Here is a 20216-nt window from a genome sequence, read left to right on the forward strand (position 1 = left end):
GACAAATTAGTAATTTTCATGGAGTGGAGGTGAGCTACAGGATATCAACAACAAGGTGGTAAAGGAAACTCTGAGGTGAAGGGAAGTTGTATATCTTAACTGGGGTGGTATTAATAATTACATTGGTGTATGCATTTACCTAACTCTACTTTAAAGTGGATGCATTTTTATTGCATATAAATTATACCTCAACAAAATGATTTTTTAAGGCAGTACTATATTTTTATAGCAAAAAGAAACTCTAGGAACTTCATCCTGAAGTTGCAAATTTTTATTAGGTTTACACGCACACACACCCAAACTTGCTTGCTCTTAATAATGTCCTGAATTTTTTTCTTAAAAATAGATTTTTGGTCAGAGAAAATTCATAAATATTCCACAATTGACTTGTTTCAACTTCTGCAATACTCATTCTTTACTATGTAACACAGAAGACAAGTTTATAACATTTACCTAAGATTTTGGAATTTTGTACTAGTACTCCTTTATCTTATTTTCCACATCTATAAAAATAGTTCATCTGATAACACATCAATTCCTCAGTACAGCACTGTCCAGTAGAATTTCTATGATTATGAAAAGCTCAATATCAGTGCTATCCAATATGGCCAGCATAGCCTTAGACCAAAACTGTTAAGACAATGTCTATTATAAGAAAAATATTTTCATGATCCATTACACTTTAATACAAGAAAGTTTTAAATTATACTTTGGAAATCTTTCAATAAAATGAAGGTGATGTTCGATGTGAAAGGATAAATAAGTGGTACATATAAATACCAAGTATTAATCTTGAGCATATCTGGTTGTCAAGTTAGGTGGAATGGTCTGTTAATGTCAATATTTAAGGAAAATTCAACTAAAGACCTAGAAGCTAATTACATGGCTGGTTTGAGTACCGTGTTACCTGTCTAGGAAGCTGATGATCTCTATAATTTAGATATGAAGTCAGTCCGTAGATGTATAATATTCATTAGAAGGGCCTTTAGACATAAATAGACTGAGGCATCAGAAGTGTGCCTTCGTCCTCTGTCACTGTTATCACCACAGGACTCTGAGGGACAGAGATGGCTATTACCTTCCTGGCTACTGGGAATGCTACTGGTGCCACTGCATGGGACCAGGATAAAGTAGAGGAATCCCAGATATTCCGGCCGGACAACTAGCACGAGTGCTACAGGAAGCAATTCCCACAGTCATAAATTTTACCTGGAAAACACATTTTCTGGTGCACTGGTGAAGTTCTGTAGGAGTAATTTTTAGATTAAATAAGATTTTGTGGGTTTTGGAACTGATTTATAACCTCACCATAACTATAACTTGTCTGTTATTTGAGAGATCCTTGTATCATAGCTCAGTCGGTAAAGAATCCGCCTGCAATGCAGGAGACCTGGGTTTGATCCTTGGGTTGGGAAGATTCCCTGGCGAAGGGAAAAGCTATCCACTCCAGTATTCTGGCCTGGAGAATTCATATACAGTCCATGGAGTCACAAAGAGTCGGACATGACTGAGCAACTTTCACTTACTCACTCACTGTATCTTTAAATACGTCAAGCAGATCCAGAGTTTGCAGGGCAGGAATTCTCTGTGGCTCACTGAACACCTAAGTAAAGGCATCTTACTAGGGCAAAAGCAACACAACTTCTGAAAGGGAAGACTCATGCCACAGGAATCTATTAAAGTTCACTAAGGCTAAGTGAAGACAATGGAGACTTTATAGAATTTTAGAGTATGAATTTATTTGAACTGTCCACACCTTTTGACAAAGTGCCATATCCAAAGTGTTTTGCTATGTGTAGAAAGCACCCCTGCTGTGGGAGTACAGCATTTCCTATGCTCATAAGAAAGAAAATAAAGGTTTTCTGCAAGGACTAGGGCAGGTCCTGGGTGGGTTTGGGAAAGAGTGAACAGCTATTGTTCGAGTGAATGTGGACACAGACAACAGATTGCGATAATACTTTAAACATTATTTGATTTTACCTCAGTTCAGTTCAGTCACTCAGTTGTGTCCCACTCTTTGTGACCCCATGGACTGCAGCATGCCAAGTTTCCCTGTCCATCACCAACCCCTGGAGCTTGCTCAAACTCATGTCCGTCAAGTCAGTAATGCCATCCAACCATCTCATCCTCTGTCATCCCCTTCTCCTCCTGCCTTCAGTCTTTGCAAGCACCATGGTCTTTTCTAATGAATCAGTCCTTTGCATCAGGTAGCCAAAGTATTGGAGTTTCAGCTTCAGCATCAGTCCTTCCAATGAACATTCAGGACTGATTTCCTTTAGGATGGATTGGCTTGATCTCCTTGCAATCCAAGGGACTCTCAAGAGTCTTCTGCAAAACCACAGTTCAAAAGCATCAATTCTTTGGTGCTCAGCCTTCTTTATGGTCCAACTCTCACATCTATACATGACTACTGGAAAAACCATAGCTTTGACTAGATGGAACTTTGTCAGCAAAGTGATGTCTCTGCTTTTTAATATGTTGTCTAGGTTGATTATAACTTTTCTTCCAAGGAGCAAGTGTCTTTTAATTTCATGGCTGCAGTCTCCATCTGCAGTGATTTTGGAGCCCAAGAAAATAAAGTCTGTCACTGTTTCCATTGTTTCCCCATCTATTTGCTATGAAGTGATGGGACAGGATGCCATGATCTTCATTTTTTGAATGTTGAGTTTTAAGCCAGCTTTTTCACTCTCCTCTTTCACTTTCATCAAGAGGCTCTTCAGTTCCTCTTTGCTTTCTGCCATAAGGGTGGTATCATCTGCATATCTGAGGTTATTGATATTTCTCCCGCCAATCTTTATTCCAGTTTGTGCTTCATCCAGCCTGGCATTTCACATGGTGTACTCTATAGATGACCTGGAAAACTCTATAACTGACCTCAAAAAGATCAGTTTTCATTCCAATCCCTAAGAAAGGCAATGCCAAAGAATGCACAATTGCACTCATTTCACACACTAGCAAAGTAATGCTCAAAATTCTCCAAGCCAGGCTTCAACAATACATGAATCGTGAACTTCCAGATGTTCAAGCTGGTTTTAGAAAATGCAGAGGAACCAGAGATCAAATTGCCAACATCCGCTGGGTCATCGGAAAAAAAAAAGAGAATTCCAGGAAAACATCTATTTCTGCTTTATCGACTATGCCAAAGCCTTCGACTCTGTGGATCACAATAAACTATGGAAAATTCTGAAAGAGACAGGAATACCAGACCACCTGACCTGCCTCTTGAGAAATCTGTATGCAGGCCAAGAAGCAACAGTTAGAACTGGACATGGAACAACAGACTGGTTCCAAATAGGAAAAGGAGTACGTCAAGGCTGTATATTGTCACCCTGCTTATTTAACCTATGCAGAGTACATCACAAGCTGGAATGAAGATTGCCAGGAGAAATATCAATAACCTCAGGTATGCAGATAACGCCACCCTTATGGCAGAAAGTGAAGAGGAACTAAAGAGCCTCTTGATGAAAGTGAAAGAGGAGTGTGAAAATTTGGCTTAAAGCTCAACATTCAGAAAACGAAGATCATGGCATCTGGTCCCATCACTTCATGGGAAATAGATGGAGAAACAGTGGAAACAGTGGTGGACTTTATTATGGGGGGCTCCAAAATCACTGCAGATGGTGACTGCAGCCATGAAATTAAAACACACTTACTCCTTGGAAAAAAAGTTATGACCAACCTAGGCGGCATATTAAAAAGCAGAGACATTACTTTGCCAAAAAGGTCTGTCTAGTCAAGGCTATGGTTTTTCCAGTGGTCGTGTATGGATGTGAGAGTTGGACTATAAAAAAAGCTGAGAGCCAAAGAATTGATGCTTTTGAACTGTGTTGCTGAGGAAGACTCTTGAGAGTCCCTTGGACTGCAAGAAGATCCAACCAGTCTATCCTAAAGGAAATCAGTCCTGAATGTTCATTGGAAGGACTGATGCTGAAGCTGAAACTCCAATACTTTGGCCACCTGATGCAAAGAACTGACTCATTGGAAAAGACCCTGATGCTGGGAAAGATTGAAGGCAGGAGAAGAAGGGGACGACAGAGGATGAGATCATTGGATGGCCTCACTGACTCAATGGACACGAGTTTGAGTAAACTCTGCGAGTTGGTGATGGACAGGGAGGTCTGGCGTGCTGCAGTCCATGGGGTCGCAAAGAGTCGGATATGACTGAGTGACTGACGTGAACTGAACTGAACTCTTTATATAAGTTAAATAAGCAAGGTGACAATATACAGCCTTGATGTACTCCTTTCCCAATTTGGAACCAGTCCATTGTTCCATGTCTGTTTCTAACTGTTGCTTCTTGACCTGCATACAGATTTCTCAGGAGGCAGGTCAGATGGTCTGGTATTCCCATCTCTTTCAGAATTTTTCACAGTTGTTGTGATCCACAAAGTCAAAGGCTTTATCATAGTCAATGAAGCAGAAGTTGATGTTTTTCTAGAACTCTCTTGCTTGTTTGATGATCCAGCAGATGTTGGCAATTTGACCTGGTTACTCTGCCTTTTCTAAAGCCAGCTTGGACATCAGGAAGTCCTCGGTTCATGTACTGTTGAAGCCTAGCTTGGAGAATTTTGAGTATTACTTTGCTAGTGTGTGAGATGAGTGAAACTGTGTGGTAGTTTAAATATTCTTTGGCATCGCCCTTCCTTGGGATTGGAATGAAAATGGACCTTCTTCAGGCCTGTGGCCACTGCTGAGTTTTTCCAATTTTTTGGCATGTTGAGTACAGCACTTTAACAGCATCATCCTTTAGGATTTGAAATAGCTTAGCTGGAATTCCATCACCTCCACTAGCTTTGTTTGTAGTGATGCTTCCTAAGGCTCACTTGACTTTGGATTCTAGTATGTCTGGCTCTAGGTGAGTGATCACACCATTGTGGTTATCTGGGTCATTAAGATCTTTTTTGTATCTGTGTATCCTTGCCACCTTTTCTTAATTACTTCTGTTTCTGTCCTTTATTGTGCCCATCTTTGCATGAAATGTTCCTTTGTTATCTCTAATTTTCTTGAAGAGCTCTCTAGTCTTTCCCATTCTGTTGATTTTATCTACCTGATCCAAATGGTCATTGCTCAAAAGAGAGCAACAAGCTTAAAGCTCACCAATAAAATATTCCTCAGCCATAAATATGTTAACATGTAATTTATTGATGCCTAAAGTACTTATAACATGCTAGATTACCTGGTGGTTTTAAAAATATGTCCACAGATACCTGATGCTCCTCCCTTCAAGAAATTTGCCTTTTGGGCCCTTGCCTTGGATGTAGGCGGGACTTACTGGTCTGCTTCAGTGGATAGAGTGCAGTGGGGGTGGTGTGGTTTTGAAGGCTAGGTCATTAAAAAGGCCCTGCAGTTTCTATCTTGGTTGTTCCTCTCTTGGATTGCTTATTCTGGGAGAGGTCAGCTGTCATGTCCTAAGGAAACTGAGGCCAGAAACTGAGGCCCCTAGCTGACAGCTACCTGAGGAATATTCCTGAAAGCACTTCCTCCAGTCCAACTCACTTCAGATGACTACAGACCCAGATGACATCTTCTGGAGACCCCCATCCAGAGCCACCCAGGTGAATGGAGCTCCTGCTTTCCTAACCCTCAGCAACTGGGATTAGGGGACTTCCCTGGTGGTCCAAGGGCTAAGACTCTGAGTTCCCAATGCAGGGGGCTCCAGTTCCATTCATGATCAGGAAACTAGATCTCACATACCACAACTAAGAGTTCCCACACTGCAACAAAAATGGAAGATCCCTAGAACTGAAACTAAGACCCCGTAAAATAAAATAAATATTTAAAAAACCCCTAAATTTACATCTGTGTGCAATTTTGTATCACAAAATCTCAATTACCCTAATTCTACTATTAGAAGAGCTTGTCCTTCTGGGTATATTTTATATAAGAACTTCTAGATGTTTTTTGAAATCTGTTAATATATTTTGGATACTCTGAAATAGCTCAATGTTCTCATTAAAGCTAATTCAAATGTAAACGGAAAAATAATTTTCCTAACATAGCATAGAGAAAAGATAATTATTACTCTTCTGATGCTTTACGAGGAGCTGGCTCTTTTCACTGCTAAACACAATTGTGCTAGAAGATGGTTTTCAAGGAATAATTGTTCAACTGTGTGTGTGTATGTTAGTCACTTAGTTGTATCCGACTCTCTGTGATACCATGGACTATAGTCCACCAGCTCCTCTGTCAATGGGATTCTTCAGGCAAGAATACTGGAGTGGATTGCAATTTCCTTCTCTAGCAGATCTTCCTGACCCAGATATCAAACCCGGGTCTCCTGCATTGCAGGCAGATTCTTTACCATCTGAGCTATAGTTGAATAATGGCTTTGACTTCTAGATTACCAGATAAGAAGAAACAGGAAACCCTCAGTTTCTGCATACTTTCAAGAGCCTTTAAACTTTGGTTTGTGTATTACAAATTAAATTTAAGTACCAAAGAAAAAGTCAACAGTTCACACATTTCACCATGATCCTAGGTGTTGCTGCTGCTGCTAAGTCGCTTCAGTCGTGTCTGACTCTGTGTGACCCCATAGACGGCAGCCCACCAGGCTCCCCCGTCCCTGGGATTTTCCAGGCAAGAACACTGGAGTGGGTTGCCATTTCCTTCTCCAATGCATGAAAGTGAAAAGTGAAAGTGAAGTCGCTCAGTCGTGCCCGACTCTTAGCGACCCCATGGACTGCAGCCTACCAGGCTCCTCCGTCCATGGGAGTTTCCAGGCAAGAGTACTGGAGTGGGTTGCCACCTTCTCTGATCCTAGGTGTATTCATCTCCTATTATAGACTTAAAAGGGGCTGGTGCACTGAGACGACCCAGAGGGATGGTATGGGGAGGGAGGAGCCGGGGAGGGGGCAGTCAGGATGGGGAACACATGTATACCTGTGGTGCATTCATGGTGATGTATGGCAAAACCAATACAATATTGTAAAGTAATTAACCTCCAATTAAAATAAATAAATTTATATTTTAAAAAGAAAAAAGAAAAAACAAAATCAGTGCATTTGTATTCTTGTTGCCAAAGTGTTCTCAGTTCTTCTGTGCCCCAAATCAACATCACAAGGCTTAGGACACTCTTGTTTGCTATTCCAGCCTCCTGCATTTACTTCAAGTGTTACCCAGGAGCTATGAGACCTGAAAGCTTTCAGTTTAAGTACTTGGTTAGTCAGGCCCTGGGACTAGCTTCACACTGTTTACTTTTACTTGAGTTAAAGCAGTTAATATTCTCAAATATGGTTTGAAAGTTTCTTCTAAAAAATACTCTGGAAAGTGGCCCTAAAGCGTTCTCTGTGGTACTCCAGATCTCTTATTCAACCCAACACATTTTTAAAAATTTAGTTGAGGGCCAATGCATATTCTGTTTCTCCTAGAGTATACCACATGTGAAAGTTAGGACTTTTCCAGGAGAAAGAAGCTTGCAGAGTCCCAGATATCTGTTTCCACTGAGGTTTTGCAAATTCCTAATCAGAATTATCTCCTATATGTGATCTGCTATTTCCATCAGAAATCCCTTCCTCGGGCTAAGACTTCTCTACCCTGTCTCATGGCAGGGGTATGTATGCTCTGAACTGATGTATCCACTAAACAGTCACACATAATAAACCCTTATAATCTGTCAGGTATTAGAAACAAGATATCTAAGCTTGTCAGAGACATATAAGTTCAGAAGTAAAAGTTAAGTGCAACAAAATAGTTATACCTGTTACTACTTTCAAAGGAACTTTTTGCTTTCTAATTCTCTGTCCTATTAATCAGATGAGGATTTATTGCAGCAACTGGAATGACCCAGAAAGCACAGGACAGAGGTGGTGAAGAACAAATAGTTTTCTTTTTTGTGTTTGTTATACTATCTCCCTCCTTCAATACAGTACTATCTAAGAGCAAAAACAATCATATTTAGGCAGAAATTATTCTTAAGATGGGCTAGTCATAGGCCAAAATTAGACAAAGCTTAAGTTTTTCTTTGATCCTTTTATCATTCCTTATTCCACATACTCACATCTGTTTCATTCATTCATTCATAAAATATCTACCAAGTACTGTCTATGTATTCCCCTGAAGTAGGAAATGGCAACCCATTCCAGTATCCTTTTCTGGAGAATTCCACGGACAGTGGAGCCTGGAGGGCTACAGTCCAAGTGGTTGCAAAGAGTCAGACATGACTGAGCGACTATGCACGCATGCACACGTCCACGTTAGGTACTGTTTAAGATACTAAGGAATCTAAAAATAAGTAGTGGTGAATAAAATAAAGTCCTTGCCATTACATTCAAAATAACAAATATGCAACATATCAGGTGGTGAATAAATACAGTGAAAAATAAAGTTGGGGAGAAGGGATAAGGAGTGATGGAAGGTGGGGTGTGAGAGATGTTCTAGGCTTTATCTAGAATAAGACAGGCCTCCCTGATAAGATAACGTTTGAAATGAGACCTAAAGGAAGTGAGGGGGAGTAAGCCTATGGATATTGGATGTTTCAGGCATAAGAAAAAGCAAAGGCAGAGGCTGTGAAGCAGAAGCTGTTGGACTCTTGTCAGGAGCAACAAAGATGATAGCGTGGCTGGTGGGAAATGAGAAGGAAACGAGTAGTAAAAGTTGAGGTCAGGGAGATCATGCCAGGCTGCAAGAGACTGAGCAGAGCAGCAACTTGATCTTACTTTTACTTTAGCAGGATCCCTGTGGTTACAGTGACCAGAAAAGGAAATATGGGTGGGAAGAGCATACTGCAGGCATTCAGGCAACAGATGATGATGTCTTGGAGTAGGGTGGGAGCAGCCGGGTTGGTGAGAAGTGGTTAGAGAATGGAATCATTGTGAAGGTAGAAATAAAATAATCTCCTGATGTGCAGTGGGAAAGCAAGCCTCAACAACTGGAAGGGTGGCATTACCATACACTGAAATGCATGAAACTGGACGAAAATGAGAAGTTTGACGTGTTAAATTTTTAATGCTCCCTAGAAATTCAGGAGAAAGAGGGGGCAACCCACTCCAGTATTCTTGCCTAGAGAATCCCGTGGTCAGAGGAGACTGTTGGGTTGCTGCTGTCCATGGGGTTGCACAGAATCGGACACGACTGAAGCGATTTAGCATGCATGCATGCATTGGAGAAGGAAATGGCAACCCACTCCAGTGTCCTTGCCTGGAGAATCCCAGGGACAGAGGAGCGTGGTGGGCGGCCGTCTATGGGGCTGCACAGAGTGGGACACAACTGAAGCGACTTAGCAGCAGCAGCAGCAGCAGCAGCTAGAAATTCAAATGGAGATGTTGAGTGAGCAGTTGAATAGGTGATTCTAAAGCTTAGGGTAGAAGTTCAGGCTAGAGATAAACTTTGGGTTTATAGTGTAAAGATGGAATTTAAAGCCACTGAGACTAGAGGAAATCATGCTGGGATGAATGATAAAGAACATGATGATAAGAATATTTCACTCTGTTAACGCATATAGTGGTGGACACTGTTCTAAGCACTTTACATAGACATTTCATTTAGTCTTTATAACCACTGGAAGTAGCTACTTTTATTATCCTCAATTTATAGATGAGGAAACTGAGTCTTGGAGACATTAAGTGACTTTCTTATGATCAAACACCTAGTAAGTGATAGGGCTGTCTGTTCAAACCTAGGCAGAAAGAAAAGTAAAATATTGTACGTGAGAGCCCTGAGACACTTCAGCTTTTAGCATTCAGGGGGATATAAAAAAGAACTAGCAGAGAAGACTGACCAGGAGGATCCAGTGAATAGGAAAAGAAGCTAGAATGGTACTTCTCTTGCCCAAAGGACAAAAGGAGAAAATGCTCATGGGTGTCAAACGCTGCTGGTGGCTCAAGGAAGATGAGGACAGAACACTGGCCTTTGCATTTAAGAAAGTGGCTCCTCACAAGGCTGCTTTGAAGCAGAGGTGGAGTTAAATCAGAGTGGTAGTGGTGGGGTTAAATCTCTCAAAGTCAGAGAGGGTGTGAGAGAGGACATATGAGGTGTCAGAGTTCAGCTCTTTGGAGTTCAGCACAGGTACCACTCCAGATCCATCATAGGTATTCACATACAGATATGAATCAAAGTAACTGCTGAGATGAACACATTAAAAAAATAGAGATTTGATTGGGAGCTTGGTGAGGAAAAGATATGGATAACATTATAGTCCTTTTCAAGGAGAACAAACTTGATTTCCTTTTGCTTGGCGTTCAGTCTTGGACTTTCCTTCGTTAGATAAATTTCCAAGTTCCAAATTTGCTTACATCCTCCCTCCAAAATAAAAATTCTCCTGGGTCATGTTTTATTTCCTCACATCCTCAGCCTGGTACAGAACCAGCAAAGAAGGGTACAAATAAAAGTGTGATAGATGACTGACATCCTAAATATTGAATAGCCTACCCTGAAGTTATTGAAGACTACTTGCTGTTCCCATAAAAAGCCCATGTTTGTCTCTGTGGACTGCACTTAGTCATTCAAATTGATTAAAATTTTATATCTATCTTTTAAAAGCCATATGTGAGATCTTTTCCTATTATTGTGGGTATTTTCATAGTAGTTTACTCTCCATCCCTCTTGTCCCCTAACCCCCACCATTAGAAGTTAGTAAAGCTTCTCTTAGTATAAGACTACCTTTCTCAAAGTCCACAGAGCACCTTATTTCCATACTTTCCCTTGTACTTTACCTGTGTGAACGTGTCTCAGCTTGTCTGTTCTCTTACCTTTTTATAGTCCAAGACAGGGACTATCACACATTTTGATTCCCTATAGACCAGTGCTTAGCACAGAGGAAGTACTCAATGTATGTATCTTAAATTAATGAGTGAATATGAAAGTTGATTGAGTTGAGTTAATACTGACCTATACTGAATGATCCCAAAGCTAAATGCAGACAGTGAGACATCCCATTTCACATGGCAACAACTACATAGTGTTCCTAGCTTAAGGTCATAATATTTCTAGCTAAGGTTATGAAAGGTTAAGAAGTACAGGATTATAAAATATCAAAATAATAACAACTAAGCCCAATTAAATTAGAAGTCTATGGTTTGTTTTCTGGGATTTTTTTTGCATTTAAGAAATTTTTAGATATTTGTTGAATAATTAATATGCCTACTAATTTGTTTCATAACTTCTCACATCTGAATAAGTGAGTATTCTTTTAACTTACATTATTTCTGATCACCTGGTTCATACAATCATGAAGTGATTAGGCTATTAATTCAGTTATGAAAATTCAGATTTCACTGGTACACAGAGGTGATAAAACCAAAGGGATATAATAACCTTAGTTAAGAATTTCCTATCTAATGGTTATAATCTTGAAAACTGAGATTTCAGACTTGTTGCAAATATCTGAAATGCAATATTAATATACTTCCCCAAAACCTTTAATGACATAAAATAACACAATATTTTATTACATTAACATGTAATAGAAGCTGTTGTCAGATGATGGGTTGAGCAGATGCCAAAATGAGGAAGGAGGAAGGGTTTTTACTATGATTACTCTCCATGGTACACTTGATTTTACAGTTTGGCTTTCATTACTCACCCAAAGGACTTAGTTACAAATTTGCCAGAGTGATTCAGTGGGTGAACTGCTTTGTGACAAGGATAGACAATTCTTCTGATTGGATCTTAAACCACAAATTGCCCATTTTTTTCTATTTTGGGATGAATATCATATTTTTTTCAACCACTGATGCTATCCATGTTAGATTCCATATAAGAAGGACACTTCCAGAATCTTAAAACTAGAAAGAGAAAAAGGTAGTTAACTTGTTGATTTACACATGAGAAAACTGAGGCCAGGGAAACTTGTCAGGCATCCAAATCACAGAACTAGCTAATATCAAAGCTAAAACTCAAATCCAGTCACTTTGCCTCCAGTTTCTATATTTCTCATTCTTTGGCCTGTCCTTCATTTGCACATAAGACAAGTAATCTGAGTGACTTGGGGATTCTGGGAATGGTTCTATGCATCAGAAAATAAAATAAACTTTTTATTTGCCATAGGTTCTACCCTCTTTGAAGATGAAAATACCTTTAGAAAGTAAAAATAATAATTATAACGTTTGTATAGCACTTCACAAAGGAATTTCAACATATTTGGAGGCCGGTAGCTGCTATCTCACAGATAGTTGTCAGCATTTTACTAGGATAAGATCCTGTGACAGAGGAGTCTAAACATCTGTGGAAGCGAGGGTTCATTTGTGTGGGGTCTTTTGCAAAACTGCTTGAGGCCAAGCAATTGGAAGGAATGGGCAAAGAGAGACTACTTTCTAAGGAGGCCATTTCTTTGAAAAGCTACATCAGTGATTCTAACTGGAGGTGAGTTTGTCCCCCAGATCTTTGACAACGTCTAGAGACATCTCTGATGGTCACAAATGGGGGTAGTGGTGCTGTTGGTATCTAGTGGGTAAGAGACCATGGGGGATGCTGCTACACATCCTAAATTGCACAGGACAGCCCCCAAAGAATTATTTGGCCCAAATGTCAATACTGCTGAAGTCGAGAAACCCCGAGCTAAAAGGAAAACAAACAAACAAACAAAAACTCATCGAGGAACTAAAGGAAGTTTCTTGAATTATTACTTATTTCACGTATTTAACAACTCAGAAAAGGAAATCGATCTCTCTTCTCACACACACACACACACACTTTTTTGTTTCCTTTCCTTCCTGGATACGGCTAACAGTTTCCAGGGAATCTTGACGAGTGTTCATGTGGATTTCCTTGCACTGGATGTGGGTTGGCCCAGGTACTTGAGTTTTGTGCAACAGCTGTGGCCCTCTTGTGTGGCATCCTTCCTGTCTGGTTTTCAGAATTCGGTTCTAGCTGCTAGCTTTGTGAAGCCTTCCATGGGAGCAGAGAATTCTTTCGTGGCACACCACACGCATCCAGGTGTTCGGGTATGCCATGGTTCTTTTTTACACAAATGTGAGACTGTGTGACGTGCTTCACAGGACATGACGAGTAGCTTCAAGGGGAACCAGATTTTCTTCAGCAGCGACAGACATTCAGGGAGATAAGAAAGGTCTGTAGAGCGTGAGCCCGCCCACTGCGTCTTAGCAAAACCTCACGTCCTCACATAACCTGGCCAGCGAGCTCAAGCCAAAAGCAGTTCCCTAGGGCCTGAAAGCCCGCAACACCCCGCGTTTTCCACTTGAGGCGCGCGAGTGCGCGCTCGGCCGGCCCCTCGGGAGCTGCAGAGCGGACCAATGAGAGGGCCCGTTCTCCGCGCCGGCTCGGGATTGGGCGAATCGCGCGAGCCTCTCTGCCAAACAGCGGGCAGGCGTGCAGAGGAGCGGCTGGGATAGGCGCGCCCACTGCGCCAGAGTCCCGGGAGCGCGTGCGCGGTCTCGCGCGGTCTCGAGGTGGAGTCACTGGCGGCGACGGCGGCGACTGGCGGTGGGGCGGGGGCGGGGATTTAAGATTGTGAGGTAGGGACTCGCGAGTTTCTGGATTCTTTATCCGGTACTTTAAGTGCCGCTGGGAAGCTGTCGTTTCTGCAGTGTTTAGAGGAGGCCGGGGCGGGAGGAGCGGCGGCCGCCGTGGCGCGGAGGTAAGAGGCTGACCGGCGGCGGCTCGGTGTGGCGGTCTTAATCAACAGGTCCCCGCGAGCGGCTGGGGGAGGCGCGGCCGCGCTCACCCCCTCCCCCACGCGCGGGCCCGGGCGGGACCCCGGGCTGCTTCGCGGGCTGCTCCAGGCAGCGGGAGCCCGGCCGGCAGCGGAGGGTGTCCGCTCAACCTTTGTCCCTCGGAGGGACGCTGCCTGGCGGTGCCCGCTCCCTCTGCCTGGCTAACGACCCACCACGGCGGGTCTCCTGCCCGCCCGGCCCGAGGCGCAGGGAGGCGCCTGCCCTCTGCGGCCGCGCCTCGGGGTTCGCAACTCTCCGGACTCGCTCCAGGCCGGGTCCGGGATCGTGGCGGGGCGAAGAACACTTTCCTCTGGTAGACGGAATGTAGTCGTCGTTTCTCTGCCTGACTCAGCTGCTGGTATTCGGCTCCTCGCTGCAGTCTGGAAACAAATAAACAATTCTTTCTTCCTCGTAACCATTTTTAAAGAAAAGCCTAATCCCGTTCATGGTTTATGGTAATTTAAGTTTGCAGGTTGAAATTGGAAGCCTATAAATTGTTGTCAGCTGCGTTTAACGAGAGGGTTTAAACAATCTTGGGTGCAAACTATGTAACTTCCTAATGATAATAACTCACCTTCTGTCTGGTTGATTGACATACAGTTATATGTTAAGAATTTAAGTTTCCGTCGAAAGGTTTTTCTTGGCAGTTGACGTTCAAATTAAAATCTCATACCGAGGAGGTTTTCAGAAGTAGTGTTTTGTCTCCGTTCTTGTTTAGAATTGTGAAAATTTAGATTTGGCAAGCCCTTGGAACATTTTGAAATTTCGGTTTTAACGACAAGGTGAAAGGTGTTAATATTTGTGTTTTTCAAAAGTGTTACGTGTTAATGATAGTGTTCTAATTATGCTTTTGGATTATACCAGAAATTAATAACCTAGTAAATTCTTCAAAGGAACAAGTGGCATGCTGGTTATTGGTGTCTTTGAAGTGTAAGTATTGGGATAATGAAATTATTAAATAAGCTCGTTTGGATAGTAAACTACTATTTACTAGATTTCTGTAGATTTGCATGTTACAGGTTTTAAAAGGCTTTCTATACTATTGTAGCAGGTGGAAGCTATTATAGTGTAGGAACTCTGTAGATGAAACAGTCAAAAAAAATACAGAAAGAACATCATTTTATCTTTGTTAAAGTCAAGTAAATCTTACCATGTAGTTGACTTTTGGCCACACAGACTTGAATTTGAGAAGATTGACTCATTAATATTAACGTATTTTAGAATGATAAACTACAAAAGGATATGCAGATTTTACTTGAGTGTTGCCCAAGGTAGTAGGACTTCCCTCATAGCTCAGTCGGTAAAGAATTTGCCTGGAGTGCAGGAGACGTGGGTTTAATTCCTAGGTTGGGAAGATCCTCTGGAAAAGGAAATGGCTACCCACTCCAATATTCTTGCCGGGAGAATCCCGGGAACTCTGCCTGGCAGGCTACAGTCCATGGGATCACAAGAGTTGGACACGACTTAGCGACTAAACCACCACCACCAAGTTAGTAGGGTGAGTTTAGAAGTTTATATGCTCTTTCTGAATGATTATTATATGATTAAAAAGCTCGTCACAGACATACAAGAAATTTGGCCCATTTTTCGTACAGTATCCTTGTTGAGTTGGAAATAATCTTTAGTCTTTGTATAGTCTAACCTATTCATTTTCCAAGAAAAGGAAAGTGAGGTATATGGATAGATTAGTTAGCAGAGTTGGAACTAAATGCTAAAATGCTTGCCTTCAGATTCCAGTACAGTGTTCTTTTCACTATATACTATTGTTAAATAAACTGATAAGTTAATCTCTTCTGAAAAATCATATATGGAGCCAGCAGAGTTGATTTTTTTCCCTTATTCATTTTTTCTTTTTCTTTTTAAAATAACCACTAACCACAATTAATTCATTCCTTGACTGAAGGGTTATTCTCAGTTTTTCAGTATTTCAGACAATGTTTAGTGAACATCCGTATGTGTATCTCCTTGAACACATTTGTAAAGTTTTCTCTGGAATGAATTGCTGGGCCATAGGTTGATGTGCATTTTCAACTTTGCCAGCTGCCAAATAATACTCTAAAGTTGTAAAAATTTACAGACCTGCCAACAGTATATGAGTCACCCTTATCCACATTTAGAATTGCCAGATTGGCATCAGATTTTTTAATTTGTGCCAGTCTGATGGGTGAGAAATGATATAATTATTTTCCTTCTTTTCACAAAGGTTTTAACTTTTAATTTTGGTGAAGTGAAATTAACTTTTTTTGTTGTAGTTATTTTGACAGATACATAGAGCTATGCAACTACCAAAATTGAGACACCCAGTAACAGTTCCAGCCCCTGAAATTCCCCTGAGTTGCTCTTTTATAATCTTTAACTGCTGGCAACTGATATTGATTATTGTCTTTCCCTGTAATTTGTCTTTTCTAGAATATCAGGTAATGGAATTATAAAGTGTTTAGCCTTTTGAGTCTGGTCTCTTTAATTTAGTGTAATACTTTTGAGTGTTCCTTGATGTTGAGTATATTAGCAATTCTTTATGCTGCTGAATGTAGTATTCCAGTGTATGGATGCATCACAATTTATCCATCTACCAGTTGAAAGACATTAGAGTTTTTTGTTTAAACTATGAATAAAGCTGCTATAAATCTTTGTTAGCAAGTTTTTATGTGAACACAAGCCTTCATTTCTCTTGGATAAGCACCTCCAAGTGTAATTTCTGGGTCATGTGGGAAGTGTATGTTTAACTTTAAAAATGTGTTAGGTAGAATAGTGGCCCAAGATGTTCTGCTCCTTGGAAAATGTGAATAAATTAGATTACATGACAAAAGTGAATTAAAGTTGTACCTGGAATTAATCAACTGACTTTAAAATAGAGTTTATCCTGAGGTTATCCAGGTGCTGTGCCTAGAGTATCACAGAGGTTCTTAAAAGGGGAAGAGAAGGTAGAAAAATGTAACAGTGGGAGCAGGGACAGAGAGATGCAGAGTTCTTGGTTTTGAGGTTGGAGAATTTGGGGCATAAGCTAAGAAATATGGTCTCTTGATAAGGCCAGGAAATGGATTAATCTTTAGACCTCGTGGAAAAGAATGGAGTTCTGCCAACAACTTGATTTTCACCCAGAGAGACCTGTGTCAGATATTTAACCTACAGAACTGTAAAATAATAAGTTTATGTTGTTTTAAGCCACTAAATTTGTGGCAACTTGTCACAGTAGTGTAGGAAACTATACGCTCTAAAATGCATTTTCCAAAGAGGCTGAATTATATATATTCACAGTGGTGTATGAGTATTCTAGTTCCTTTACGTCCTCATCAACACTTGGTATGATCACTCTTTAATTTTAGTCATTGTAATAGGTATATATATAACAGTATTTCATTGTGGTTTTTATTTGAATTTTTCTCGTGAATATTGATGATGAGCATCACTTCTGTGCTTACTTGCCACCTGCATATCTTTGATGAAGTGTCCAAGTTCCAAATCTTTTTCCATTTCTAAATTGAATTTTCTTATTGTCTGATTTTTTTCTAGTCCTTTGTCAAATACATGGTTTGCAGAGATTTTCTTCCAGTCTAGCCTGCTTTTTCCTTCCTTCTCAGCTGTGTCTTTTGAAGTACAGAAGTTTTAAATTTTGGTTAAGTGCAAAGTATCAATATTTTCTTTTATGAGTCTTAGTTTTGGTATTGTATATAAGAACTCTTTGCCAAACCAAGTTCACAAAGATTTTCTCCTATGTCGTCTTCTGTAAATGATATATTTTACCTTTAGATCTGTGCTGTACTTTTGAGTTACTTTTTGTGTAGAGCTGTAAGTTGAGCTTCATTTGTCCAGTTGTTCCATGTCTGTTTGTTAAAAAGACTATTCTCCATTGAATTGTCTTTGTTTCTTGGTCAAAAACCATTTGACTACATTTGTATGGGTTTCTTTCTAGCCTCCTCTGTGTTCCATTGTTGTATTTGGCTTTTTTTTTCCCCCACCAGTATCACAGTGTCTTGATTAATATAGCTTTAAAATGAAGTGTTGAAATCAGGTAATGTGAGTTCTCCAACTTTTTTTTTTCAAAATTGTTTTAGCTATTTTAGTACTTTTGCCTAAATTTTATAATCAGCTTATTGCTATAAATATATATAAATTCTGCTAGGATTTTGCAGGTCAGGAAGCAACAGTTAGAACTGGACATGGAACAACAGACTGGTTCCAAATAGGAAAAGGAGTATGTCAGGGCTGTGTATTGTCACTCTGCTTATTTAACATATGCAGAGTACATCATGAGAGATGCTGGGCTGGATGAAGCACAAGCTGGCATCAAGATTGCCGTGAGAAACATCAATAACCTCAGATATGCAGATAACACCACCCTTATGGCAGAAAGTGAAGAAGAAATAAAGAGCCTCTTGGTGAAAGTGAAAGAGGAGAGTGAAAAAGTTGGCTTAAAACTCAGCATTCACAAAACTAAGATCACGGCATCTGGTCCCATCATTTCATGGCAAATAGATGGGGAAACAGTGGCAGACTTTATTTTTCTGGGCTCCAAAACCACTGCAGATGGTGACTGCAGCCATGAAATTAAAAGATGCTTGCTCCTTGGAAGAAAAGTTATGACCAACCTAGACAACATATTAAAAAGCAGAGACATTGCTTTGCCAACAAAGGTCCACCTAGTCGAAGCTATGGTTTTTCCAGTAGTCATGTGTGGATGTGAGAGTTGGACCATAAAGAAAGCTGAGCACCAAAGAGTTGATGCTTTTGAACTGTGGTGTTCGAAAAGACTCTTGAGAGTCCCTTGGACTGCAAGGAGATCCAACCAATCCATCCTAAAGGAAATCAGTCCTGAATACTCATTGGAAGGACTGATGCTGAAGCTGAAACTCCGAGAGCTGACTCATTTGAAAAGACCCTGATGCTGGGAAAGACTGAAGGCGAGAGGAGAAGGGGATGACAGAGAATGAGATGATTGGATGGCATCACTGACTCAATGGACATGAGTCTGAGTAAACTCTGGGAGTTGTTGATGGACAGGGAGGCCTGGCGTGCTGCAGTCCATGGGGTCACAAAGAGTCGGACATGACTGAGCAACTGAACTGAACTGAGGAGTTTGAAATTGTTGTAGGTTAGTTTGATAATTGACATCTTAACAAAATAGTTTTCCAATCCATGAACATGATGTTTCTCTCTATTTAGGTCTTTCATTTCTTTCATGAATGTTTCATAGTTTTCAACATGTAGATCCTGCAAATGTTTTATTAGTTCTCTACCTAAGTATCTCAGGTTTTTAGTCCTATTGCAAATCTCAGTTTTAAAACCTTGTCTTTCCAGTTGACCATTGCTAGTATGTAGAAATGCAATCAATTTTTATATGTTGCCTTTGTATTCTGAGTTTTTATTAAACTCATTTATAACTTCTAGGAGCTTTTTCCTGTAGATATCCTGTCTAAGGAGGCAGTCATGTCATTTATGAATAGAGAAACTTACCTTCCTTTCCTGTATGTCTTTTTTTTCTTGACTTTTTGCAGTGTTAGGACTTCCTGTAGGGTTGAAAGGGAACATCCTTGCCTTGTTCACAATCTTAGAGCATTCAGTCTCACCTTCAAAATATAATGCTAGATGTAAGTCATTTTGTAGATTCTCTAAATCATATTAAGGAAATTTCCTTCTGTTCTGAGGTTGCTGAGAGTTTGGGGGGGTTGTTTGTTTGCGATTTTAATCATGATGGATGTTGAATTTTGTCAAATGCCTTTCTGCATCTATTGAGGTGACCATTTGAATTTTTTAAATCTGTTAATACGGTGAATTACACTGATTAATTTTTCAATTTTGACGCAGCCTTGTGTGTTTCTGGGAATAACTCCAGAGTTGTTGCAAACTAAATAATTTGGGGTTCTTTTCCTTTGATATTGACATTTTTCTTAAAAAGGCAACTGAATATAAGATTTTATGAAAGTGTTTATAAAGTCATCAAAATCAAGGTATTCATTAACAGTTAAGTACATTTCATACGTTGTAGGACTTCTTGATCTATCTATACTGGAGTTTATAGACTGTACTTTACCACTGTGGGACTCCTGTTTCAAATTACTAAATGAAGAAAGAAAATGTTTGTAACACTGTAATCAAGCATTTCTTCATTCTCGTTTAATTTAAGCAAATTGTTTAAGTGTATTTGGGTAGTGAAGTATATTTTGAATGAAGATAAAATGATTTAATTGGGAGGTTTTTTACTTGGAATGAAAGTGGGAATGTCACATACCACGAGGGGTGGCAAGGGTGGAGAAAGCTCCTTCAACATGAGAAAATCAACTAGACCCTTGAGTAATCACATAAATGTTTGGTTTGATCCAAGTGTAAGGAATTCAGTGAATGTATTAAAAAGTGTGAAGTGAAGTATAAACTACTTAAAATACCAGGCTCTGATTTGCTATACTGAAGATGTTCTTCATGAAAAAATGTAGGTACATAGTAAAAAGGATACATGTTTATTAAATATGTTTTAACATGGTGAATTGTGAAGTTTTTCCTCCATCAGTTCCTACTACAGAAGACACTTTAATTATTAAGAGTAAGTTTTCATGGGGAATTCCCTGGCAGGCTAGGACTCTGCACTCCCCCTGCAGGAGGAGGCACAGGTTC

This window comes from Budorcas taxicolor, chromosome 10 (genome assembly GCF_023091745.1).
Source record: "Budorcas taxicolor isolate Tak-1 chromosome 10, Takin1.1, whole genome shotgun sequence".
Lineage (NCBI taxonomy): Eukaryota > Metazoa > Chordata > Mammalia > Artiodactyla > Bovidae > Budorcas > Budorcas taxicolor.